At 54.1% G+C, this 25,979-nt stretch overlaps 1 protein-coding gene across 1 annotated transcript in view; it reads right to left on the bottom strand.

Moving 5' to 3' along the window:
- IQSEC1 (IQ motif and Sec7 domain ArfGEF 1) overlaps window positions 1–25,979 on the bottom strand; it is a 354,630-nt gene that overhangs the window by 169,264 nt on the left and 159,387 nt on the right. The window lies entirely within an intron of this gene.

Raw genomic sequence — 25,979 nt, 5'->3', positions numbered from 1 at the left:
CTGTTTCGTCTGCATTGAAAATCTGTTGTCTAGTGTAACCACCTTCATTAATGATCTCAGCACGATCTCCTGGATAACGGGCTGCAGCTTCTACACCAACACTTGCTGCTTCCCTTTGCTCTTTTATGTTATGGAGACGGCTTCTTTCCTTCACCTCAAGAACCACCTCTGCTAGCTTCACACTTCTCTTCTGCAGCTTGCTCACCTCTCTCCGCCTTCTCAGAATTACAGGGAGTTAGGGCCTTGCTCCCCATTAGGCTCTGGCTAAGGGAATGTTGTGGCTGGTGTTCTCTTCTCTCCAGATCTTCTCCTGCCTTCTCCGTATCAGCATTCAGGTTGTTACACTCTCTTATTTGTGTGTTCACTGGAGTAGCACTTTTCATTTCCTTCAAGAACTTTTCCTTTGCATTCACAGCTTGGCTAACTGTTCGGTGCAAGAGCTTTTGGTCTGTCTCAGTTTGTGACATGCCTTCCGCACTAAGCTGAATCATTTCTAGCTTCTGATGTAAAGTGAGAGACGTGACTCTTTGTTTCACTTGAACAGCTAGAGGCCACTGTCGGGTTATTAACTGGCCTGATTTCAATATGATTGTGTGTCAGGGAGCAGGGAAGCCCGAGGAGAAGGAGGGGGACGGGGGATAGTTGGCCAGTGGAGCAGTCAGACCGCACACATTTATCGATTAAATTCCCCATCTGACATGGACATGGTTCATGACACCCCAAAACAGTTACAAGAGTAACATCAAAGATCACAGGTCACAGATCACCATAACAAATACAGCAACAACGAAGAAGTTTGAAACATTGCAAGAATTACCAAAATGTGACAACGAGACACGAAGGGAGCAAATACTGTAGGAGAAATGGTACCCCCAGACTTGCCTGAAGCAGGATTGCCACAAATCTTCAGTTTGTAAAAAATGCAATATCTGCCAAGTGCAACAAAATGAGGTATGCTTGTACTCACAAAGTATTTGATGAATGAATGAATGAATGAGTCTGCTTACAGGACAGATAAAGTCGCCAACCAAGCCGGCCAACTTCCCTCCCTCCTCACCTTTCTTCTTGGCCTCCCTGCGAATCCCTCCTCCATGGCTACTGCAGAGGCAGGGGCTGGGTCCTGGAAGGTCCTGGAAGCCCCATTGAGACAGGCCCCAAGATACTCCATAGAAGCCCCAGCTTCACCCTGGCTGGCCTCTCTGAGTCAGCCGCCCACCCCCGTGTCCACATCCAGCCATTCCTCAAGTCCTGGCCCGTTGTCAAGCCTGCCTTTGGATTCAGGGAAACTGAGTGGCTCTGACATGGAAACAAAGACAGGGGTTTCCCCAAGAAAGCCACATCCTCTGGGAGCCCCTGCCAGCCCTGAGGACCCTGGAGCCCAGGGATGTTCCCATGAAGTTCTCAGAAGTTCTGGGGTTGGTCCAATCCCAATGTCATGGGGTGTAATACTCAGATATCCCAGCAGAGGGCAGTGTGTGGCTGCTACAGAGCCCTGGAAAGAGTTGCCTACAAAATCTTTGGTACCCAAGGAGATCCAGAGAGACCCAAAGGACCTGGCTCTCTCCCAAGCCTGCCCATGAGACCACTACTACCCTCCAAATCCATGCCCATGCCTTACTCCCTGGCTATAATGCCGTCTCCTCATCTCTGTCTCTGACAACCCAAATTCCTTCTGCTCCTTCATGTTCTTAAGGGTTAAAGGGGCTTTGTCTGCACACCTGTCCCCGACCCTGTGCATAGAACACAGTTCACCAAGATGCCCCTCACACCCTAAATGCTCTGGCCCCGGCTCTCCCCCTGGGCTCACCCCCCAACCCTCGGCCCCTCTCTCCCTCTGCTCCAGGCATGCTGTTCTTCTTCTTCTTTTTTAAAAGATTTTATTTATTTATTTGACAGGGAGAGACACAGTGAGAGAGGGAACACAAGCAGGGGGAGTGGGAGAGGGAGAAGCAGGCCTCCCGCGGAGCAGGGAGCCCGATGCGGGGCTCGATCCCAGGATCCCGGGACCACGACCCGAGCCGACGCAGATGCCCAGCAACTGAGCCACCCAGGCGCCCCCATGCTGTTCTTCTCTCCATTCTATAATGAGTGAACCATCCTGTAATCAGTGAACTTCTTATGCCTCAGGGCCTTTGCGCTTGCTCCCTCTGCTTCCCAGCCCCATAGCTGGCTCCTCCCACCACTGAGTTCTTGGCTCAATGTCACAGGCGCAGAGGCCCTCCCTGACTGCCCGGGTAATGTCCTTCCCAGTCCTGAAGAGTCTTGTCTCTGGCTCAGTACCGGGAATTATTTTAGCTCCACCCAGGTCCTAAGTCCCAGACGTCCCCCAGCAGTCTGTCTCTGAGAGCCCGGGGAGGTGGGCTGAGCTGTGACTGGTCAGCTGCCATATCTGATCCTGAGGACACTAATTCAGCATTTCTCAATTTCCACTGTCTGTCTTTCTTTCGTATTTTAATCCAAGGCATTTGGGGGCCTGTATCCCTCATCCTTGCAAGGGGCTAAGAGGCCCGGCCCAGTCCGGTCCTTGTGTGCTCAGGAAGACCCACCCTGGATCTGACACGAGCCTCAGGGTGAGCACAGGCTCCACACTGTCACCAAGGAGATCATGAGCCTCTGAACAACAGCTTCCAGAGGACGAGCAATGTCTCAGGGAGGGGACTGCCACCGTGTGACCCTGGGGAATCGCCTCATTCTGACCCTCAGGCTCCTCATCTGTGACATGGGTGCTGGGGGAGTGCCAACCCTGCTCTCGGTTTGCCGTGACGAGGTGGCCGCAGAGAAGCAATCAGATCCACGGATGGGGGCCTGAGGGCGTGTGGTCACAGCAGCCTCTTTCTTCTCCTCGGGCCCACGGTACAGAAGTTAGGGGCCTGCCCCTGGCCACACTGCTGGGCAGAGGGGCTCAGGGACCAAACCCAGGCCAACAGACTCCAGCAACCACAAGCTCCAGGGCCTTCTCCCAGTGAGTCGTGTACCTGCTAAGCTGTGTGACCTGGGGTAGAGTGACCTCTCTGGGCTTCCACTGGAAATTCAGGGAGGGTGAGAGTTGAGGTCAATCATTACCTCCCCAGGGAGGTGGGGGACACATTTAGGTTGTTCATAAACAGAGACTTCAAAGATGTCCAGTCACATGCTAAGAGAGATAGGTATTCTGTGTCTGGTGCACAGCAGGGGCTCAGAGGGGTCCCACTGCGCTGTGTTACAATGGTGGCGACCATGGTCACCCGTTTGAGCTGCGACCAGAGCCAGGTCTTTCCCTCTGAGCACCTTCCCTCCTCTTCACTTGGCTCTTGGCTGACTGCATGTAGCTCCATAAAGATGCTCCACAGGAGAATGCACCAGAGGTGGCCTCCATCCCTGTCCCTGGGCTGTGTGTGATGTAGTCCAGGTGAACACTGCCTTCCCCAGAGGTGAGCCCAGCCGAGTGGGGTCCCGCCCTTCCTGAAGCCCCCTCGTGGTTCCCCTGACCAAAGCATGGCAGGTCCACCCCAGGCCTCCTGAGCCAGAAGCCGGGGCGGACCCAGCGCTCGGGGTGTTGACAGCCTTCCTGCCGACATCCATGCCGCCCCACTAGGGAGGCAGGAACATAGGCTTTGGGGGCCAGTGGAGCAAAGGATATTTTAGAAAATGTGTTCCCTACTTAATGCATGCCCTGCACCTCCCAGAGGCCAAGCCTACTTCCTGCTCAGTGATAATCATGGACACCCCCTCCCTCCCCAGCCATCTGGTGCTTTTTCTGCCACTCCACGTCTCCAGGTAGGCCCAGTAGGGACGCTGAGGACACAATCACCAGCCTTTTAGGAACTAGTGTTTGTGAATGAAGCATGGACGTCTTCTTGCAGAGGATGCTGAGTGAGCCTTTCGGGGCTGGCAATTTGCAGAGCACTCCAGATGTGGCAGGACAATGGGGGTCTGATTGGCAGGAGAGCGGGAGGGGCCAGCAGCTGCAGCTACAGAGCAAGGAAAGGTACGGGGGCAGGAGGAGGGGGGCCTGCAGGAAAATCTGCAGGGCGGTGGGAGCCCCGCAAAGGCATGGGGCGGGGCAGGTCTCATTCTACAGCCCCAAAATAAAAGCGCTGAGCCAGCTGAACAGGAGAAAGGCCTGGGCAGGAGGCAGAGGGACTGGAGGGAGACAGAGGAGGCAGACAGCAAGCTTCCCCTGAGAACTCCGTAGTTCGCTCATTTATCTGGCTAACTCATTCATTCACGCATGCACGCAGGAACACCTTCGGAAGGCATCACGATGGAGTGGCAACAGCTCTCAAGAGTCATTCAGACTCCGTGGTTTAAATTCTGGCTCCTTCACATATTTGGGTCCTTCTGCCTCAGTCCCCACGTCTATGCAATGGGCTTGGTATGAGGCTAAGAAAGGATCTTACAGGCAAAAATGCCCAGCACCACCCCTGACTCTTAGTAGGGGCTTACTAAATGTGGGCTCAGCTTTCCTGTCTCCTCTTTTCCTTCTCAGCCATTCTGACATCTTTTGAGTACTTAGTATGTACCAAGAATTGACCTGGGCACTGGCAGACAGACAAAGACAAGACCTCTAGGCCAGGCTCTGGCTCTTGGGAAGTATCCAGTCTTGGAGGCAGAGGGTAGTGAGGGACAGGCCTCTAAGTGATATCAGGGCAGGGGGGAATGTTCATTCATTTATTCACTCATCCCTTTACTTATTCATCCAATAAAATTTATTATGTCACTGCACACCGGGCTGCATAAAGCACCGACCCTTCCCAGGAAGGATTCACAATCTAGCAAGAATCAGGTATGTTTGGAACACAGAAGGCAAGAAGCTGACTCAGTACTGGGAAGGCAGCACAGAGGAGGTGCCATCCGAGGTGGGTTTTGAAGGATGCATAGGAGTTCCCTGGGGGGAAGGAGATGAAGTGAAGAAAGCACACTCCCAGAAAAGAAACAGAATGAGCAAAAGCATAGCAGCCTCCTGGTGCACACTTGCTTGGCTCTAGACCCAGAATACTGTCTTCATGCCCTAGGGAGGTACAGAAGCACCCCCAGCTGTGCTCGGTAACCGGTTCTGGGCCTTCAGTGATAGTTATCATTTACTGAGCATCTACTCTGTGCCTAACGTCTCCCAGGCCTGTGTATACATGGCCTCCGTTCATCTTTGCACACCTTTGAGAGGGGTCTGCTTTTCTCAGGGCTCAGGAGGAAACAGGCTCAGAGAGAGAAGGTGATTCACCCTCCGATACCACTGGTCAGGAGAAGAGCCTGGATTTGAAACCAGATCTGCCAAACACCAAAATAATGCTCTTCGCCTGCCTTGCATTTGGACATGGCTCCGGGGCCCTCTGGTCACTAAATTGTCCACATGGGATCTTGGCTCTGTTTGGTTGCGCGCCTTGCAACCCCCAGCTCCTGCACACCTCTAGCCTCTGGCCATGCTCCTGGGCTGGCATTAACCCTTCTGGATTTCACACCACCGCCCTTCACCTTAGAGGTGCTAGCCTCAGACCTTCCCTCTGTGAAATGGGACCTGGCCCCTCAGCTCTGCCATTCCTGCCACCCCCCTGCCCACTCTCTGCATCCACATCTGCAAAACCCTGATAAACCATCTCTGGGCCTTTCATTTCTCCAGCCAAGCTTTTCTCTACATTTTAATAAGCTGCTTGCAAAATTGGTGATTGATGAGTAAGAATGAGGAGGATGTGGGGCTGAACATTTTTTTTTTTCTTGGACTCGCTTCTGGCTGCGCACTCAACTTTAAATTGATTAATAACGTGCAGGTCCAACATTAATTATCAGCCATTTGTCACTGGGGAGGGCTGGAGCCTGAGCCCTGTTTGCAGCCCTTCTCTTCGTGGCCAGCTCCATGGCGTTGTGGGAGAGGTCCGGCTGCCCCTCATGGGCGCGGAAGGCCCCCGACACTTATGGCCCTTAATGGCCTTGGTCCCTGATACCCTGAGCACTGTGGCAGCTTCTAGAGGCCAAAACCGAGCACCCCAGGGTGATGGTGTCCCTGACATCTGCCTGCCCCAAGGCGGCTCATGGCCTGTCTGGACCCTAGGCTGGCTCTGAATAAGGTGAAGGGGATACCAGAAGACCCCAGGATTTCTTCATTTAACCAACAGTGACTGAGCAATGATGACATGCAGCCATTCTTTGGGCGCTGAGGGCACAGCAGAGAGCAAGACAAGGTCCCTGACTTTTGGGGAGGCTCATAACAGAATCATAGGGAAGTGCAGGAACGTCAGAGGGAGCTAGGTCACTGAAGAAAAGCAAAGCTGGTAAGGTCGGAAGGGCCGGGAAGAGGGCAAGATTACCCACTCACACAGGGGTTGGGGAAGACCTTGCTGAGGAGGTGGATGAGGGAGGGAGCCACAGAGATATCTGGGGAAGAACGTTCATGGCAAAGAGAGCAGCAGTGCAAAGGCCCTGGGGTAGGAGGAAATGGATGATTAAAAATAACACTTTGCTACATGAAAAAAGCCAGTCTCAGGGCGCCTGGGTGGCTCAGTCGGTTAAGCCTCTGACTCTTGGTTTCTGCTCAGGTCATGATCTCAGGGTCATGAGATCGAGCCCTGCGTCTGGCTCTGCACTCAGCAGGGAGTCTGCTTGGTATTCTCTCTCCCTCTGCCCCTTACTCTGCTCACGTGCATGCTCTTTCTCGCTCTCTCTCTAAAATAAATAAACCTTTAAAAAAAAGAAAGAAAGAAAAGCCAGTCACAAAAGACCACAGAGCATATGGTCCCATTTATATGAATGTCCAGGATAGGCAAGTCCACAGAGACAGAAAATGGGTAAATGGTTGCCAGGGGCTTGGGAGATGGGGGAATGAGGAATGACTGTTAATGGATATAGGCTTACAGGTGATGAAAACATCCCCAAATTAGATAGTGGTGATGGTTGCACAGCTCTGAATGTACTAAATCAACTGAATTGTGTGCTTTAAATGGGTGAACTTTATAGTATGTAAATTACACATCAATAAAGCTGTTACAAAATAACTACGTCATATGTCAGGTCATCATTAGTGCCATGCAGGAAAAGGAATCAGGATAAGATGCGGAGGGGGGTTAGGAGGTGACACTTGAGCAGAGACCTGAGTGGAGTTTCGGGGCCAGGAATGGGTGACGCGAGCCTTCTGGGGAAGCTGACGCCGGAGTTAGGCATGTGGGCCGTATCAGACTCCAACCTGGGGATGCTGGAAGGTACTTGGTGCGGTGTAAGCGATGAAGTTTCAGGTGTGCAGGACTGCATTTCATGAGGATTTGACATTTTTAAATCACTAAGAATTGCATCATCTCAAAGCTAGTGGGACAAATGATGTTTCAGGCTCAGGTCCCTTGGGTGGTGAGAGAGGCCACCAGAGTCCTCTGCTCAGAGTGAAGACGGCACTCTGCAGAGCTTACAGGTAGTGGTGATCCCACGCCTGAGTGCTGGCACACACGTCAGTAGCCCTCAGGGGCCCCACTTAACTCGTGTCAGCGGTGGAGCTCGATATTCTAGGACATAAAGGTCAGCATTTATAGGAATTGACCAGGCTGAGGGAAATGGACTCTTCCAGATCACCCTGGGGCTCCATCTCTGGGAGGGCTCCTTGGCCTTAAGTTTTAGGAAGACAGATATTAGTGTTTCCCCAAAGGTCCCCCCTGCCCCCCAGAGCAGCTTCGGATGCCAGGAAAGTCCCCGCAACCTCCAAGTGTTCACTGTTCATGCCCCATTCACCCCGTCTCCGCATAAACGCAGAACCATCAGTGAAGGAGGTGGTTGTATCCCAGGGTTCCTGGCAGAGGGCACAACACGTGCAAAGGCCCTGAGGTGGGAGCATGCCTGGTGTGTTCCAGGATCAGTGAGGAGGCTGATGTCACTGGTGCAGAGGGAGTGCTGGGAAGAGTCAGGGGAAGAGGAGTCAGAGGATCAGCTGGCACAGGACTTGGATGGCCTTGGCCTTTATTCTAAGGTGGGAGCCTTGGGAGGGTTCTGAGCAGAGGACAAGGAGGGCCCCTCTGGCTTTATGCTGAGAACAGACAGTGAGGTGGCAAGGGCAGGAACAGGAAAAGCAGGGAGGAGGCTGGTATGAGCGGCCCCTGGAGAAGACTTCCCCATGACTTTGAGTGAAGATCCACCAGACTCTCCCAGAGAGGGGCAGGGGGATCAAATAAGCCAGATGAAGACCATGGTCCTCCTTCCAAAATGAGACGTGCTTGGCTTTTTCCTCTTCTTTCTCTACACCATGCTTTTCCTACATCTAGGTCTTTGTACATACTGTTCCCTCTACCCGGAACACTCTTCCCTCTCTCCTATCTGCCTGGTGAAGCTTCATCCTCAAGCTCCTCACCCCGTGGGTGCAGGAGGTGCTTCCTCTGCTGAGGTTGGCACCCCAGGGTAAGGCGCTTCCCTCCCACCCACACAGCAGGCTTGGGCCTTCAGTGTAGACCAGTCTCCATGACATCTCCCTGAGCTCCGCCCTCAGGACTGGGACAGAGCCAGGGGCTGAGGAGACCACAGGGTCACCTATCCTCAGGTCAGTGGTTGGGGTGGATGGAAGAGGTGGTGCAGAGACTGGGCACAATGCCACCAAGTGCAGGTAAATCCAGCAAAGCCCAGAATTCTGGGCCAAGTCAGGATGTGTCTCTGGCTGAATTTTGCAGAGCCTCACACTTTGTTCACTGATTAATTATACAAATGTTTACCGAACCCTGGTCTAGGCCCTGGGGATTGGGCCGTAAGTAGGAAAGACAGTTCCTGCTACCGTGGGGGAAAGGGTGCACACGAAAGAGACTTTGAGAGGGCACTAAGTTTTGTGAAGGTGCACAGGGGTGGTCAGGGAGGGTTTCTCAAGGAGGTGACCTTTCAGCTGAGACGTGGACAGCGACAAGGTACCAGCCATGCAAAGACCTGGGGGCACTAGTGGTTCAGACAGGGAGTGGCAAGTGCAAAGGCCCTGAGGCCAGAGAACACCCCATGCACTTGAAGAGCTGCAATGAGAACAGAGTGTCTGGAGGGGAATGCTTTGTGAAGAGGAGGTTGAGGGGGAGGCAGGGCAGGTGTGATGGGGAGCCTGGATTTTATGCAAAGCATAAGAGAAAGCATTGGATGGTTCAAACCAGCAACATGAGGTCGTTTGTGCTTTTAAAAGCTCCCCCTGGCTGCTGAGAGAGTAGAAAGGAAACGGAGACCCAGAAGACCCCTGGGTGGGTGGGTTGGGGGGGGCAATGGTGGTGCCTGAAGGGCCATGGATGCTCAAGCCTGGATGGGAATTCAGGGGGCAGTGGAGGTACAGGCTGGAGATAGAAATTTGGAGGCCATCTTTCAATTTTATTGTTTCAGAGATAAACCCTTGTAAAGTCCAGGAATCAATAAACAGACTAACACTGGCCATCTTCCCCGTCCAGATCCTGGGAGAGCATTTCACGAGTAAGTGCTTTCCAAATGACTCTGGTCTAGGGAGGGCAGCGGGGGGTGCAGTGAGACCGAAGCCCAGGCATCAGCCAGAGCTTGATAAACTCTGCCCACGCCTCGATGGCATCCACTCACCAAGGGCAGGGTGAACGATCACCGCACACATTCTGGAGCAGCATGGCCCGAGACAGGCGGTGGCTGGAGAGCCGGCCCCTGGGGACACCAAGGGAACAGAGCCACGTCCACTCCATGAGTTGGGGTGAAGCACTGCCCTGGAAGCCTGATTTCCTAGCTGTGTGGCCTTGGGTCCTGGCCAAGCTGCTCTGAGCTTTAGTTTGCTCTCTGTGAAATGGGCATAAAAACACGTGTGCTGCAGGATTGTGCAAGAAGGAAGTGAGCAGATACACACATCAGTGGTTCTCCTTGGCAGTGCTGCAGGCCCCAGGGAGGGGGGTGGGGGTCCAAAATTTGGGGGAGGTGTTCATTGGTTGCCATGGTGATGTTGTAGTCACATCACAGGCTACAGCTGTCACCTGCAGGCCACCAGGTGCTCCCCCTTGAGGCCTTGGCACACACAGTTCTCCCTGGAACGGCACAATACAGACCTGTGTGTTGTTTGTCTCACCTGCTAAAATGTGAGCTCCAGGAGGGCTGAGACTTGGGGCAGTCTATGCTACCGAGTCCCTAGCCCTGAGGACGGTGCCTGCCATGCCCCCTTCTTTTTGCATCTAACTTTACAATAACACCGGGGCTCGGGAGTTGCCAGATGAGGAAACTGAGGCAGGAAGACGTTTGTTACTTTGTTCGGCTAGGAACTCCTCTGACCCCAAGCAGAAACACTGCTGGTTCCCCAGCTCTGAGCCAGAACTAGTAGCCTGGGGCCTCTCCAGGAGGCTGGGGGCACTTCAGCGCCCCTCCCCAATCCATGTTCCCAGCCTGCCCAGGGCTGACCAGCTCAGGGAAGGGGCCGCATCGATTCCTGCCACCTCTGTAAGCCAGAGCTGTCTGCGCGCTCAGATACCATCGGCTTCCCATTAGGCAGATCAATAGCTTCCACTGGTTTCCAATTTGTTTCCAGAAATTCATCTTCCAGCCACATTTTTAATTAACCCCCTCTAACACACCCAAGGCACCAGTAGATCATCCTCCCGGGGCTGCCTCTGCAGACCATAGACCACAAGGCTCCATGGGCCACGGGGAGCTGCAGGTGTGTTTAAAGCCGACCAGTTGTTCCCATCACTGGAGGAACTGACCCCACTGGCCTGGTGCCGTCGACTCTGTCCCCCGCTCCTCTCGGAACCCCCATGGAAGGGACCGGGTCCTCCCTCACAAAAAGAAAGATGATGAGAGGCCAAGGCAGTGTCCTAAGACCCCCCAGCTGGTAAGAGTTAGGGCAAGTGCTCCTTTGGAGGCAGACAATTTGCAAAGGCTCTCCAGATGCTTCAGGACCATGGGGGTCTGATGGCAGGGGGCCAGGAGGGGCCGCCAGCTGCAGGTTCAGAGCAGGGACATGTAGGGGGAGCATGATCCCCAGGAGGCTCTGCCTCCCACACCTGGGGGCTCCTTGACATTCCACACTGCTCACCTGTTTATCCCTCTGGTGCCTACCACCCCACAAGGGCAGGGGCCTGTGCCTGTCTCCAACGCTGTTCTATCCCTGGTGCCTGGCACACAGCAGGTGCTCAGTAAATTGCTGCTAAGTAAACACTAATACTTGCCATACTTAGAACACTCCATTTGCACTGGGCAGTGTTCTAGAAGCTTCACTTAAATGATCTCATTTCATTTTCACAGCACTCCTTGAGGTGGGCACTACTAGGTTTTCATTTTATAGGTGGGAAAACTGAGGCACAGAGAGGTTAAGTGACTTGCCCGAGGTCACACAGCTAGCAAGTGGTAGAGCTGAGATTTTGAACCTATCTGACTCTGGAACTCCACACCACTCTCCCTTACCTGCTCCCCATGGCCTTTCAGCTCTGAAGGACAGCAACTGGGTGCTGCACCCCATGTAATGTTGAGTGAATAAATGAGTGCATTCTGTACTCTTTGCTTTCCTTGAAACACAATACAGTCAAACAGTCTGCCGGCCCAAATCTGGAGTGTTTCTGGTTGGGGACGAAGGCGAGAGAAGAGGTGAATCCCCCTGGGGGAGCCAGAGGTGACAAACCTCCCAGTGAGTCCAGCTTGGGGGCTCTTACTAGGGACCCTCTGATTTCACCCCCCCTCCATCCTCACCAGTCTGTTACACTGGGGCTCTCTATCATCTATACAGAGCGTGCGGAGCCATGATTGTGTTCTATGTCGAATCTTAGAACTTTCCAGTGAGGTAAGTGGATTACTGTTGACCTAACATCTGGGCAAGAACACCCTGGGGGCCACCCTCTCTTTCCTGTGCCACTGGGAACCAGACCTCAGTCAGCAGATGTTCCAAGTGTCCTGACCCCAGCCTCTCCCCTCCCGTCCCCCTCCTTCCTTCTGTCCTGGCTCTCGACTCAGTTGCTCTCACCGGCCACAGGTTCAGGGTCCACCATGGCCCCCTCCCCTTCATCTCTCTCTTTGGCCACCACCAGAAGCTGACCCGGATAACCACATGTAGCAGGGGCTGAGTTTCCAGGGGCTGCCTGCCGGGGAAGAAGCGAGGGAGCTGGGTGAGTGGGGACAGCGGCGAACTGAAGGTCACCTGCTCTGTGTAAGGGGGCCTCTGCTGGGGGCTCCAGCCTGTGGTTGCAAGGAGGGAACCCACCAGGACTGCCAGACTTTCTGAGCCATCAAGAGAAGACAGAAACCCAGCCTTCACCACCTGAAATCTCCTGATTTTCAAATGTCAAAAGTCATTACCTTATAAGCTTTTAAAGCAAAGATTTTAACCCACATTTTGCAGGCCAGAGGCAGTCTTTCAGCAGCTAGTTTATGACTTCTGCCCCGTTCAGGGTGAACTCTCGGCTTGGCATTCAAGGCCTTTCATGGTCTGGCCCCTCTGTATCCAGAGTGGACTTCCAGATATGAGGATGCTTCCCTGTCTCAGGCCTGCCCCCTCTACCCAGAATGCTGTTGCCTCCTCTAGGAAGCCACCCCTGATTGCTCCCACCCTCTTCCCCCAGGCAGAATCCACCCTATCTGTCTTTCCTGCCTAGGCCCCACCACCAGCCAGGGACGGAGCCTGGGCTGGAGCCACACAGACCAGGTTCCTTCTGGTCCCCTAAAGGAGGGTCAGCAGCCACGTGCTGCTCAGGTACCATCACCTCCTTCCTCAGACTCCCACCTCCAACCCGCAGGGGCAGAGGAAATAGAGGAAAGAAACTTCAGGGGCATTGTGAATCCCATAAAACACAAAGTCAAGTTGGTGTTTGCATTTGAAAATACTACCCAGTTGCCAAAAACTGTATGACCCCCACGCACACATGGTGGGGGGGTGCTGTCCCTTCCTCCACTTTCCTGCTGTCTCTTCCCAGGGTCCATTCGCTCCCTCCCAGCTCACCAGGGCATGTGGCTGATCAGTGCAGAATGACTTCATAAGTGAATTCTGGCCAAGGCAGAGTGTTCAACTTCTGCTCATATCCTCTCCCCTACCCTGTGGGGGTGGGTGGAGAACCAGCCTCCATCCCAAGGGAAAGGCAGGGCCACAGGAGGGAGGAGGCCAGTCTCCTGGGTGACTCAGAGCAGAGCCCTGGGCTCATCCAGGCTGCCTGTCCTCCTCGGAATCTTAATAGAGCAATGAACATCTGTCCACTGCCTGGAATCCCCCCACCTCTGCCAAGGGACAGCTCAGGAAGCTCCCAACCCCCTCTCTGGGTTCCCATTACCCACACTCCACTGTGACCCCCCCTCCCCTGGGCTCCCATTGCCCACACTCCACTGTGACTCTGCCTTGACATACCTGCCTCCCCAGCCCCCCGCCCCCACACCCACTCCTCAGGGCACAGGACCCTGCTCCTTCCCCTTCTTATTTTGGAACCCTGCATGGGGCCTGGGGTAATCAGTCTCCATTGTTGAACACTTCCTATATGCCAGGTATGGTTCTGAGCTCTTTCTCATTTAATCCTGAGCACAATCCCACAAAATTGTACAGATGAACAAACTGAGGCCAAGTAACGGGCCTTGAGTCACACGGTAGTAGGAGGCGGGGCAGCGAATCTAGCCTTAACCGCGGGGCAGCCTCCCAGCGCAGCAGGGCTAACCCCAGTGAGCGGACGGATCAGTGTCAGGGTGGATGGATGAACAACTAGGGAAGAATCCATGGATCCGCACTGCCTGGTGTCTCCTGTAGGCGAGGGGCCCCTGGGTCCGAGGAGTCCCATCCCCTTCCCACGCCTGTGGTTAGCGCCGGGCTGAGCCCCGAGCACAGGCTCCAGGCACATTCATCAAACAAGTGACCAAACAGACATGCTGGTAGACAGCCGTGACAGCGGTCCCATACTGCGGGGTTCGCACCCTTGCAATCCTACGTGCACATCTCCCCCAAATACATCATCTCGGATCTGCTTGAGAAGAGACGCCAAACGCCAGCTCCGTGGCGCATTAAAGCCAACCAGCCGTGGGGACTTAGCAGCCAGAATGAAATAGTGGAAGGCTCGGTGGTTTTATGGGAAGGCTTATATCTTATGAAAGGCCAGCCCAAAGCAACGATGAGCGGGTGAGACGTCACAAAGCTGGCAGACATCCCCCCCTGCCCCCTGTTGTCTCTCCCCTCTTCTGCCATTTCTGATGTGCAGAAGGTGTGGCGTGGCTCAGGTGACTACCAGGGACAGAGGCCTGGGGGCCATCCAGGAGCAGGGAGAAAGATGAGCCAGGGCTGGTCAGAGCAGTGGCTGGGGAAAAGCAACACCATTTCCCACTCTAATGGCAAAGTCCACGCCTTCTGGGACCCATTCAGGTAAGTAAAGGCAGCAGGCAAGTGACATGCTTTCCACCTGTTTAATCCTCCCAGGAACCAATGCAGGTGAGCATTATCATCTCCATTTTCTGCATGAAGAAACTAAACAGGCTCTTGCCAAAGTCACTCGCCAAAGGTCACACAGTTGGTAGGTGCCCAACACTAGGCACCCCCTAGTTGTTTTTTCAAGCTATTTGTTTCTACCTCATGGCATGTCAGCTGGAGTAGTTCGTTTTGCCTTCCACTCTTTTCATGACCATGACTTCATGAGCCTCCTGCCACCTCATTTTTAAAAAACCCTACCTCTGGGGCGCCTGGGTGACTCAGTCAGTTAAGCGTCTGCCTTTGGCTCAGGTTATGATCGCAGGGTCCTAGGATGGAGCGCCGCGTGGGGCTCTTAGCAGGGACTCTGCTTCTCCCTCTGCCCCTGTCCCCTGCTCATGCTCTCTCTTGCTATTTCTCTCTCTCAAATGGATAAATAAAATCTTAAAAAAAACCCTACTTTTTAGTGACACCCTTCTACTCTAATATGTGGCCTTGAGGTAAATGATGAGCCAAAGGCTCTATTTTTAGCCATCAGTGTTATTGCTAATATTCGGTGGTCAAAGAGCTAGACAGTCAGGCATTTCCCTGTTTCCATCTATGAGGGGTTCCTTCAGGAGCATTCTGAGAGGCAGAATTATGGGTCAAAACTGTGAACACTGTGGGGACCCTCGATACGAATGCCCACACCACCCTCCAGCCTGCATTTCCCAGGCTGCAATGAGTATGCTCCTTCTGCTACTTTTCAGCCACGCACACCCATCTCCCCTCTTCCAAACATTCCCCTTTTGAGGGAATCTCCTCACCTCCACTGGAGTCAGCCTTCAGTGGGAGGCTCCCACTGAAGTTTAGAATCCTGACCTGAATGGCTCCGAAGTTTAGAATCAGGAGTTTAGAATCCTGACCTGAATGGCTCCGAGGTAGAGAAGCCACTGGACACAATTTTGCATGGGCTTACTTGCTCTGCAGGTGTTTTTAGCATGGACAAAACTTGTAAACACCACAGTGATCCAAACAGGGCAGGTTGCAAAAAGGTAAGTGCCATCGGAAAGAATCTGTACAAAACTCACAAATGAAACAGCATCCTATGGACCACACAGCCTCTCTGCTGGGGACCAGGTAGAGGAAGCAGCAGGTTGTAGCCCCGGAGTCGGGAGATGTCTTGAAGGTAAGTGGGGGGACAATGGACAGGATGCAGCTTGGGAGGGTGTGGCCTCCTCCGAGTTCAGGGGCACATGGCCAACATGTCCCTCTGGGGCCCTGACTGTGGATGCGGACCTTCAGAACAGCAACCAGGGAAGGTCATGTCCGGAGCATGAGTTGCAGGGGAATAGGGTACAATGCCCACCCTTGGAGGGGTTGGGGCAGCCTAGAGCACTACCTTCCTCTCCCTCCTTCCCCCACTCCCTCCCACCCAACTTTTTTTTTTTTAAGATTTTATTTATTTATTTGTCAGAGTGAGAGAGCACAAGCAGGGGGAGTGGCAGGCAGAGGGAGGCGGGGGGAAGCAGACTCCCCGCTGATCAGGGAGCCTGATGTGGGGCTCAATCCCAGGACCCTGGGATCATGATCTGAGCCGAAGGCAGATGCTTAACGACTGAGCCACCCAGGCGCCCCCCACCTAACATTTTAAGGCAAAATATCAACGCCAGCGGTCTGGATGGTGGGTGTATGAATGTCTGGGGCTCTCCATCCACACTGCCCACGTTCAAATCTGGACTCCGCCACTTCCCAAGGAGATCCCGCAGGAACTGCTCGCTGGCTCAGTGCTTCACTTGAAAACACTGAACCCGCCTCAAGGGGTAGTTAGGAGGATTAAAGAAATTTTTCTTTATTAAGCATTTAGAATGGTTCTGGGCGCACAGGAAGTGCTATGTAAGTATAGGCTCTTATTTTTATTTTCCCTAGGTTTGAAATATTTTGTAATTTAGAAAATCCATACAACTGGAGCTGAGTTATTCTGACAGAGGCGACAAAGCCTGTTCACCAGTTCCTGCTCGTGAGCCCCCCCGCCCCCGCCACCACCTTGCCCTGGCTCTAGCTTCCACTATACCCCCCTACCCTGACCCCACATCTCATTCTCTTTGGGCGACTTTGGCCAAAGCTTTTCCTGTCTCTGGAACACGAAAACCTGCCTGATGCCCCCGTCGTAGGCACTTCTAGGCTGCTGGGTGTCTGGGACATGCAGAGCGAGGGACACCAGCCGCCGAGCCTCAGAAGCCCTGGCGGATTTATGGTTTGGAGATTTACACTGGGTGGGGCAGGGCACCAATTAAAGGGACGATGCAAATGAACCCGTCCTAAAGAGCTTACCCAGTGACCAGCCAGGCTCTGCAGTAAACAATGAGGATGGCTGGGGGGAATTACCCGCCCAGCTGTCATCCCTAAGTGGAGAAATCAGAGGGGGCTGGAGGAAGGGGAAGATGAGAGACCAGGAAGCAGGTAAGGAAAAGGCAGTCCTGGGCCCCCACCACCCGAGAAGGTGTGCTGGAGAGGGAGAGCATCTGCACCAACTTCCTGCCTGCCTTGCAGAGGCTGGAAAGCTCATTCCCTGCAGCTAGAGCTTGGGATGTCCCAGCCTGGGCTTTCCAGACTTTGCAGCTCCCCCACCCCCAACCCCGGCCCAGGCCCTTCCCTGCTCTTATACTTCGTCTGTGGCTACCACATGTCTCGGATGGAGGGTTCTGGCTTTTCCTCCGGCAGCATCTGGGGCCTGAGTCGCCAGCTTCCTGAGTGGTAAGGGGCAGCCATGGTGGCTTCCTGATCCTTCAGCTGGCAGCCTCCTGACCCCCAATGTCTGGACTGTGGTGGAGGCCCATCTGGACCAGTTCTGTAGGGCTGCCCCGGGCTGGTTCCTGGAGGCCCAACGAGAGCCTGTGCCTCCAGACTTTCCAGTGATGTTGAGAAGCATCTGATCCCTTGTATTACAACTCTTTCTGCTTAAGCTAGCTGAGTGTTATGGGCTGGATGTTTGTGTCCCCCCACAATTCATCTGTTGAAATCCGAACCCCCAGTAGGATGGTATTTGGAGGTGGGGACTTTGGGAGGTAATTAGGTTTAGATGAGGCCATGTGGGTAAAGCCCCTGTGAGATCAGAGTCCTTATACGAAGAGAAAGAGAGACCAACGCCCCTGCTCCTCTCTCGGACACAGCAAGAAGTGGCCAAGTGCAAGCCAGAAAGAGAGCCCTCACCAGAAACTGAACTCACGGGCTCCCTCATCTGGGACTTGCAGGCTCCAAACTGTGAGAAAGAAATGTCTATTGCTTAAGTGCCCCCACCCCCAGTTTGCGGTATTTTGTCATAGAAGCCCAAGCTAATACACTGAGTGATTTTCGGTTTTGCCATGTTCTCCAACCTTTACACCTTACACACGGGCAGCCCTCCACCCTCATTGCTGTTCCTTGCACTTGCCCCGTCTTTGCACCTGCCCTTCCCTCTGCCTGGGCTGCACGTCCTTCCTCCTATCTGCCCACCGGACTCCTACTCAGCCTCTAAGGCAAAGCTGATGTGCCCCCCTCCTTCTAGTGCACCTTTTCCTGGTGCCCATGATGCACAGAGTTAGCAGCTTCCTCCCAGCCCTGTCCCCCGCCCCAGCACTTGGACCCGCATTCGTCAGTGCAACAGTCCGCAAGTATTAATCGGGTGCCCATTGGCGCGCCGCCGGAGTTCCACGGTGAGAAGGTGAGCAAAGACGAGCGATGTGGACAGGTTCCCAGCCGGTCCCACTCTTGATGAGCTGGGTGACCTGGGGTCTCTCTTCAACTTCTCTGGGTCCCGTCTGAAAAGTGAGGCCATCAGGACTGCCTCAGGTTGGGGGGGTCCCTCCACACCCGTGCCCACGTCCCTCTCCCTCAAGGCTCAGACCTGGCGCGCGGCAGGCCTGGGGCAGATGCAGGGGGCCTGAGGGCCATCAGGGTCGCCCCCGCTGCATCACCACCGAAGCCTGAGAAAGACAAATGAGACGCGAGACAATGTTGTCACATGAATCAGTGTCTGAATCTGCCAAATTTTCATCTTGCTGTGATTAAAAACCAGCTAGAGCCTCATAAACTTACTCTGACTTCGGGCGGCAGCCGCTCAACATCAGTCCCTGGGTTGCAGGGAGCTGGGCCCCAAACTGCTCTCTGTGGGAGGGATGCCCACGTATTGGGCTCCTGCTGTTCACCCGGGGCTGTGGGGGCACCTTCCAAGGTCAACCTCCACAAGGAGGGTCCCGCTGCCAGCCCCTCTCACACTAGAAAACTGAGGCTCAGGGGCGCCTGGGTGGCGCAGTCGTTAAGCGTCTGCCTTCGGCTCAGGTCATGATCCCAGGGTCCTGGGATCGAGCCCCGCACCGGGCCCCCTGCTCCACGGGAAGCCTGCTTCTCCCTCTCCCACTCCCCCTGCTTGTGTTCCCTCTCTCACTGTGTCTCTCTCTGTCAAATAAATACATAAAATCTTTTAAAAAAAAAGAAAACTGAGGCTCAGAGATGGCAAGTAACCAGCTTTGGTCGCACAGCTTGGAGGGAGAGGCGGAGCTGGACTTGAATCCTGGTCGGCTGCCCCTTTGCCTAGGTTTGGGATAAGACAAGGATGCAGGTGCTAGCAGTGACAGGGCAAACACTAAAGCTGGTGGCTGGGGTGGGTGGGTTCAATTCATCTGAGCTGTCAGTTCAACATTTTGAAGAGGCAGCAGTTAAATGCACAGACCCCAGAGCCAACCTGCCTGCCCCTCACTGCTGGGCTTCAGCTCGGTGCTGCTTCCCGAGCCGGGCACGGTCCTCACGTCGGGGGTGGGGGGATGGGGCGGCGAGGGCACGAGACCTCCGCCCTCTGGGAGCTCAGGGTCTCCCGCAGGAATGTGGCAGGCTCCCAAGGGACCCGGGGGCAAGAGCGTCCCTTGGGAGCCTGCCACACTGCTGACGTGATAAGGGCTGGTCCAACGAAGCAAGGCAAGCTGGACGCCCCTCCGTGGGGGACCGGCAAAGATACGCCGAGGGGGCACAGGATAACACAGGGAACAGCTCCGGGAGTACAAAGGCATCTGCAGAACATTCTGCACGCGGTGTAATTCTAGTCATGAGAGAGGAAGACGTACAGAGTGCCATCCGCTTAATGCTGTGTGCACCTGAAAATGCACAAAAAAGCCCTGCTAAGACACACTTCCAACGGACGTCAGCGGGCAGCTGTGGGAGGGGCTGGGCTGGGGACATGGGCCAGACGGCCCCTCAGCCCCTTCACAGCTTTAATTAGTCCTACAGAGAACGTGGTCCTACGCTGCTTATTAAACGGGAACGCTGCGGGTGAAGTTACTGGGCCGGCGTGTTGTGTTTCCTGGATGTGGCTCTCCGGCACTATGCCCTGTGCATCCACAGCCTACAGGCTGGCAGAAGGGGGCCATGGATGTGTATTCCCAGAGAGGGACGGAGTGGCCGCAGGAGATGCTCAGAGCTGGGGAGCCCAGGCGAAGTTCTAGAGGGGGAGTTATTACATTGTTCTAGTTTTCCCGTGGGTTTGATGTTTTGAAAATAAAACCTTTAAGAAAGTGTGACCTGGAAGACGTGGTGGAGTGCCAGAGAGGAGGGCCAAGTACTTGGGGAGATTCGCAGAGGAGGGGTGGGGGCAGCAGGGTCGGGGGGCGGGGTGGGGGTTCCCAGAGCCCCAGCAGCAGGAGAGGCTGGGGAGCCTGCCTGAGTAGTGGGAGGAGCAGGAGGGGACCGGCTGGGCTGGTGTGCTGAGCCCCAGGAGGTGCTGGGCAGGTGGGCTGCAGACACTGGAAAGCTCAGGGGAGGCCTTGTAGGTAGGGCCGTGGGGTTCGGGTTTCCTTCTGTTGTTCCTCAGGAGCCAGGGGTGATTTTTGAACTGAGTGGGCAATGAAATACTTAGAGCAACTGGTTGCTGCCTACATGGGTCTGGCCTGACTTAGCCTGTTCCCCTCCTCCACCCCACCCCCCTGCACCCCCTTTCCTGTTCCCCTGGCCAAGTCCTTTCCCTTCTCGCTCTGGGATATTCCACCTGGCCAGATGCTCAGCAGGGCCCTATTTCAGGATGAGAGTCTCAGCAGAAATGGGACTGAGTCACAGCGTCCCCCAAAGGTCTGGGTCCTCTGGTGGGGTGTCCCCATCCCCTCTGTGACCCGAGATAAATCTTCCCCTCTCTTGGTAAAACAGGGACAATAATGCATTGTCTTGCCAGCTGAGGCACATGCTGGTGGCTGGACTGGAGGCTGTCAGAACATTCTGGCCCCTATGACTGCATCTGTGGCCCCAACAAATGCCCAGGGCCTGGCACCTGGAGTGGGCACTGACCGTGGGCCATGGCCTGCTCTAGGCCCTTTGCATCAGTACTATTCACAGGTACTATTCACCGAGGGCTGTTAACCAGTACAACACCCTTGTCTGGTTGGTAAGTATCTGTTGCCTTGAGCCCCTCCCACTATCTGGCTGCCTGCATGGAACTGCTCCCCACTTTCCCACAATTCAGCAACTAAACGGTTAACATCTGGTGCAGCAGGCTGTGAAATAGTTCAGCCATGCCTCCCAGTCTTTCCTCTAGCCAATCCATAGGGAAGGAGGGGGCCTCAGGAATGAAGGAAGGCCATCAGGGAATAAATGAAGGGCTCTTAGGGAATGAATGAGGGGCCCCTAGGGAATGAATGAGGGGCTCTAGGGAATGAATGATGGGTCCTTTAACCTCTTTGCCACTATGTCCCTGTAGGTGTACCAAGATAGAGGTTATCGAAAACCCTCCCAAGTCAACAGAGGACAACGAACCCATAACACTGACCGGGCGCCTACAACATGGTGGATCTCGTACTGCCCTTGGTGGGGGGGAATGGAGGAAGCATCCAGGGAGCTCACATCCCAGGGAGGGCCGAAGGGGCCCTGCAGGCAGATGAGACTGGACCACTTTGGCTTTGAGAACCTAATTTTCTCTGTCACAACTACTCTAACTCCGCCAGTTTTCTTTCCAAAGCAGCGGTAGACAATACATAAGTGAATGGTGTGGCCATGTTCCAATAAAACTTTTACAAACATAGAAGAGAACAGAGACCCCAGAAATAAACCTTTGGGTACATGGTCAAATGGTCTTCAACAAGGGGGCCAAGACCACTCCACGGTGAAAGGTCAGTCTTCAAGGAATGGTGCTGTGAAAACTGGATTCCACGCACAGAAGGATAAAGTCGGACCCATACCTCACACCCTATGCCAAAATCAATTCAAATGAATCAAAGACCTACACATAAGGGCTAAAACTATAAAAATCTTAGAAGAAAACATAGGGAAATCTTCATGACACTGGATTTGGCAATGATTTTTTTGGATATGATACCAAAGGAGTCATAGACAAAACATATGCAGGCACCAAAAGAAAAAAACTAGTTAAATTTATCAAAATTAAAAACTTCTGTACATGAAAGGACACATCAACAGAGAAGAAAACCTACAAGATGAGAGGAGATATTTGCAAATCATGTGTTTGATAAGAAACTGATGTCCAGAATATATAAAGAGCTGCTAAAAATCAACAACAACGAAAAACAATACAATTCAAAAATAGGTGAAGGACTCCAACAGATACACAAATGACCAATACGCACATGAAAGGATGCTCAACGTAGGGAAATGCAAATCAAAACCACCATGAGATACCACTTTACACCATTAGGATGGCTGTTACCAAAACAAGCATTGGTAAGATGTGGGGGAAATGGACCCCTTGTGCACTGCTGGTGGGAATGTAACATGGTACAGCACCTGTGGGAAATGGTAGGGAGGTTCCTCAAAAAACTAAATACAGAATTCCATATGATCCAGCAATTCCACTTCTGGGTAGACAGCCAAAGGAATTGGAAGCGGGATCTCGGAGAGACATCTGTACACCATGTTCAGAGCAGTATAACTCACAATAGCCAAAAAAGGTAGAAGCTAATCAAGTGTCCGACAATGGATGAATGGATAAAACAAAACGTGGTCTATCCACACGATAGAATATTACTCTTCCTTAAAAAAGAAGGAAACTCTGACACATGCCTACAACATGGATGAATCTTGAGGACATCATACAAGTGAAATAAACCAGTCACAAAAGACAAACACTGTATGACTTCACTCACAGGAGGTCCCTGGAGTCGTCAAACTCACAGAGACAGAAAGCAGGATGGTGGCTGCTGGGGGCTGGGGGAGGGGACTGGGGAGTTCGCGTTTAATGGGGACAGAGTTTCAATTTGGGAAGATGGAAAAGTTCTGGAGACGGATGGTGGGGACGGTTGCACAACAGTGTGAGTGTACTTATGCCCCGAACCTCACACTTACACGTGGTTAAAATGGTAAATTTTGTGTTATATAGATTTTACCACCATAGAAAAAGTAAATAAAAAATAAAAAGCATATGCCCACGTGAACACATTGTTTGGTCCCTCCAACGCCTTAAAAGGGACCTAGGGAACTGGACTCCTGATGCGGAGCAGGTGGGACAGTGGCTCCCGGTGGGCGCAGGAGGAGGGCGGCTGCGGATATACTGATCGGGCTGAATGACGATGAGGTTGATGACAGGGTGCTGGGATTAAGTGTGGGTTGGAACCCTGATTTCACTACATGGCACGGGCTCTGGTTTTCCCAGGACAGCAAGGCATCTCTGTTGGCCTCTCTGTCAGCACAGACGGCCATCACAGCCCACCTCATGAGCTGAGCATCACCTCCTGGTTTCTCTGAGGCCCTGCAGGGGAAATGGCCAAGGACTGGGGTGGGGGCAAAGGACAGACCCCCAGCCGCTCCCCACGCCCCAGGAAGGCTTTGAGAACTCTTCAGGCCACGGTGGCATGCTCCTTGGAAGGCATTTCTTTGGCACAGGGACAGTTCGAGAACATAATGCACACAGGCCTGCTGCCAACCATTCCAGCTCGGGGAGAAGGGTGCGCACGGGGCCGGCTGGGCAGTCTGCAGCAGCAGTGACCTTCAGGCCCCAAGAGACAGGGCAAGGACTTTCTGTCCCTCTCCCTCCCTCCCTCTCTCTCTCCTTCCCTCCCCGTCACACTGGATCCTCAGGACTACTCTGTGCAGTGGCGACTATCACTGTGCCTGTTTACAGATGGGCAGACTGAGGTTTGGTGGGAGGGGAAGTTCTCAGCGCCAGTCTTTCTGACTCCAACTTGTGTTCCTCATGCCTGGCCTCTCCTGTGAGGACAAGACACAGGGCAGGTGGAGCAGGGGAGTGAAGGAGGGTCCCAACGCCCGATCCCAGCTCTGTGGCTCCTATGCTGTGTGCCCTTGGACAGGCGTGTAACCTCTCTGGGCTCCCTGTACTCCTCCCCAAGGCTGCATGTGGCCCACATTCAATTAATGTTAATTCTTTCTCTTCCCTTCCCAAAGGAGGAGCTGCTCACAGTCTAGAGGGAGGAGGCAAACATTTAATTAAGAAAAACTCAGGACACAGTCTGAGATGGGGCTGCAGAGAGCAACGAGCAGAGGGATCTCAGAGCATCAGGGAGAGAGCGAGGCCGGCGCCAGCAGAGGAGTCTCATGGGCAATTAAGCAGGATGCAGGAGATCTGTGGGGCTCTTGCCTGCACCCAACTGCCCCCGGAGCCCAGGCCAGGCTTCCTTCAAAGTGGTGGCGCCCGGCAGGGTGCGGGGAATGAAATCGGCCGCCTCCACAGGGCCTCCTGGCAGACCTCAGCCGTGAGTTAAGTCCTAGCTTTCCTCTCTCTGAGATCTTACCCCGCCGTGTTAGGGATTAACTATAGCTCCAGGGAACACCAGACTAAATGAGGCGTCCACAGACTGAAACAGAAGGGGGTTCTGTGGAAGCCTTACCCCCAGCGCTCTGCCACCCCGGGACCGTGAGCTTCCTGTGGTCCTGTGTCCCGGAGGAGGGCAGTGTCCCCACCATCGTCATCAATCAAGATTACAGCAGCAGCTGCCCCTGCGTCTGTACCCAGCCTGGACACGCTGCCTCAGGCCATGGCCCTGGAGCCACATCCAGCCCCCCCGCTGTTTGGGGAGGAAGGTCTCATGGGAACATGGCTACACCCACCGCTGACCTATCATCACTGGCTGGGACATCTGCAGAACTGAGTGGTGATGACAGACTGTATGGCCCACAAAGCCTCAAATAGTTACTACCTGGCCCTTTACAGAGAGTGTTTGTTGATGCCGTCCTGCACCTGTCTCATTCCTCCTCATGGCCTCCTGGGAAGCCAGTGTTATTCTTCTCATTTCACAGGAGGACCCCATGGCTGGGAGAGGTCAAGGCCAGCCCCACGGGGACAGGGCTTCAGCCTGTTCTGAGCACACCCAGCAGGGCCGGGCACAAAACAGCTGTCTGGTGACTACAGGCTACATGGATGGACAGACGTGTGGATGGAGAACGTGACTTGAATGAACGACCCTACTCGGCGTGGAGTTTGAGGTTACAGGGACCCTCCTGGCACCTGCGGGGACAAGGGGCTGGCTGCGCCAGGGACCAAGGCCCTGAGCAAAGTTGTGCACCCATAAGCTGATGTGCTCTGAGACACCACCTGCCAAGGTCCAGGGTGGCCAGGCCACAAGAGGGCCAAGGCCAGTCCTAAGAGGACAACCAGGGGTGGCCAGGGAGGCGCAAACCACTGGTGTTGCCTCTGTAGGATGACAGGATTGGGGACTGGTTTGGGGCCAAGGCCAACTACAACGAGCAAAAGGGAAAGAATGGGGCTAGGAGGGCCCTGCCCTCAGGAAGTGGGGGCTCCACCCCGTGAGTGCGGAAATCAGGGGAGCATTGTAGGGGCTGGGCACTGAGCCAGGCCTCAGAACTCGGCTCTGACCACTGAGGGGTCAGATCAGGAACTGCCTGGTGCGCCGGGCATGTGCAGACCTGCAGACCCCCCCGCCGGGGCTCAGGGCACTGTGGAGGCTGCAGGAGGCTGAAAGGGGCTCTCCATCCAAATTAAAGGCCACGTCTCTCAAGGCTGGGTGGAAACAATCCAGGTCAACCAGGGGGTAGGCAAGTGCTCCTCCCTCCTGCCCTGGATCAGCCTGCACAGTGCTCTCCTTCCAGTAAGGGAGAGGACAATGAACCGAACCTGGCATATGGGGACATGCACTGTGGATGGCAACACCAATCTCAGGGGAAGGGTTCAATGCTGCAAAAACAAACAGGCTGCTCAGGGAAGGCCCCCAGGAGATGAAACCATGTGAAGACTGGAAGGTGAGGAGCAACATGGGTGTCTGGAGGAAGAGTGAGCCAGGCAAAAGGCACAGCCAGTGCAAAGGCCCTGGGGCAGAGGTATGCCTGGAAGCCAGTGAATGACAGGGAACCCGGGAAGAGCTGAAGGCAGAGAAATGACGGGGCAGATGATCAGGACCATGTGGGGTATGGGGAGGACAGTGTCTCTGACCGTGAGCGAGGAGGGAGCCATGGCAGGGCACTGAGCACAAGAGTGGCTGGCCCTGACTGGGTTTTATCAGGATCCCTCTGGCAGTCCAGTGGAGAATGGACTGAGTGTGGGATTAAAGTAGGAAGGAGGGGCGCCTGGGTGGCTCAGTCCGTTAAGCATCTGCCTTCAGCTCAGGTCATGATCTCAGGGTCCTGGGATCAAGTCCGCACATCGGGCTCCTGGCTCAGCAGGGGAGCCTGCTTCTCCCTCTCCTTCTGCTGCTCCCCCTGCTTGGGCTCTCTCTCTCTCTCTCTGTCAAATAAATAAAATCTTAAAAAAAAAACGAAGGTAGGAAGGAAAGAAACAATG

The sequence above is a fragment of the Leptonychotes weddellii genome, chromosome 1, assembly GCF_054177405.1.
Source record: "Leptonychotes weddellii isolate Sample4059 chromosome 1, ASM5417740v2, whole genome shotgun sequence".
Lineage (NCBI taxonomy): Eukaryota > Metazoa > Chordata > Mammalia > Carnivora > Phocidae > Leptonychotes > Leptonychotes weddellii.
Note: the sequence above shows the minus strand (reverse complement) of the source record. Positions and strands in the feature narration are given on the sequence as shown.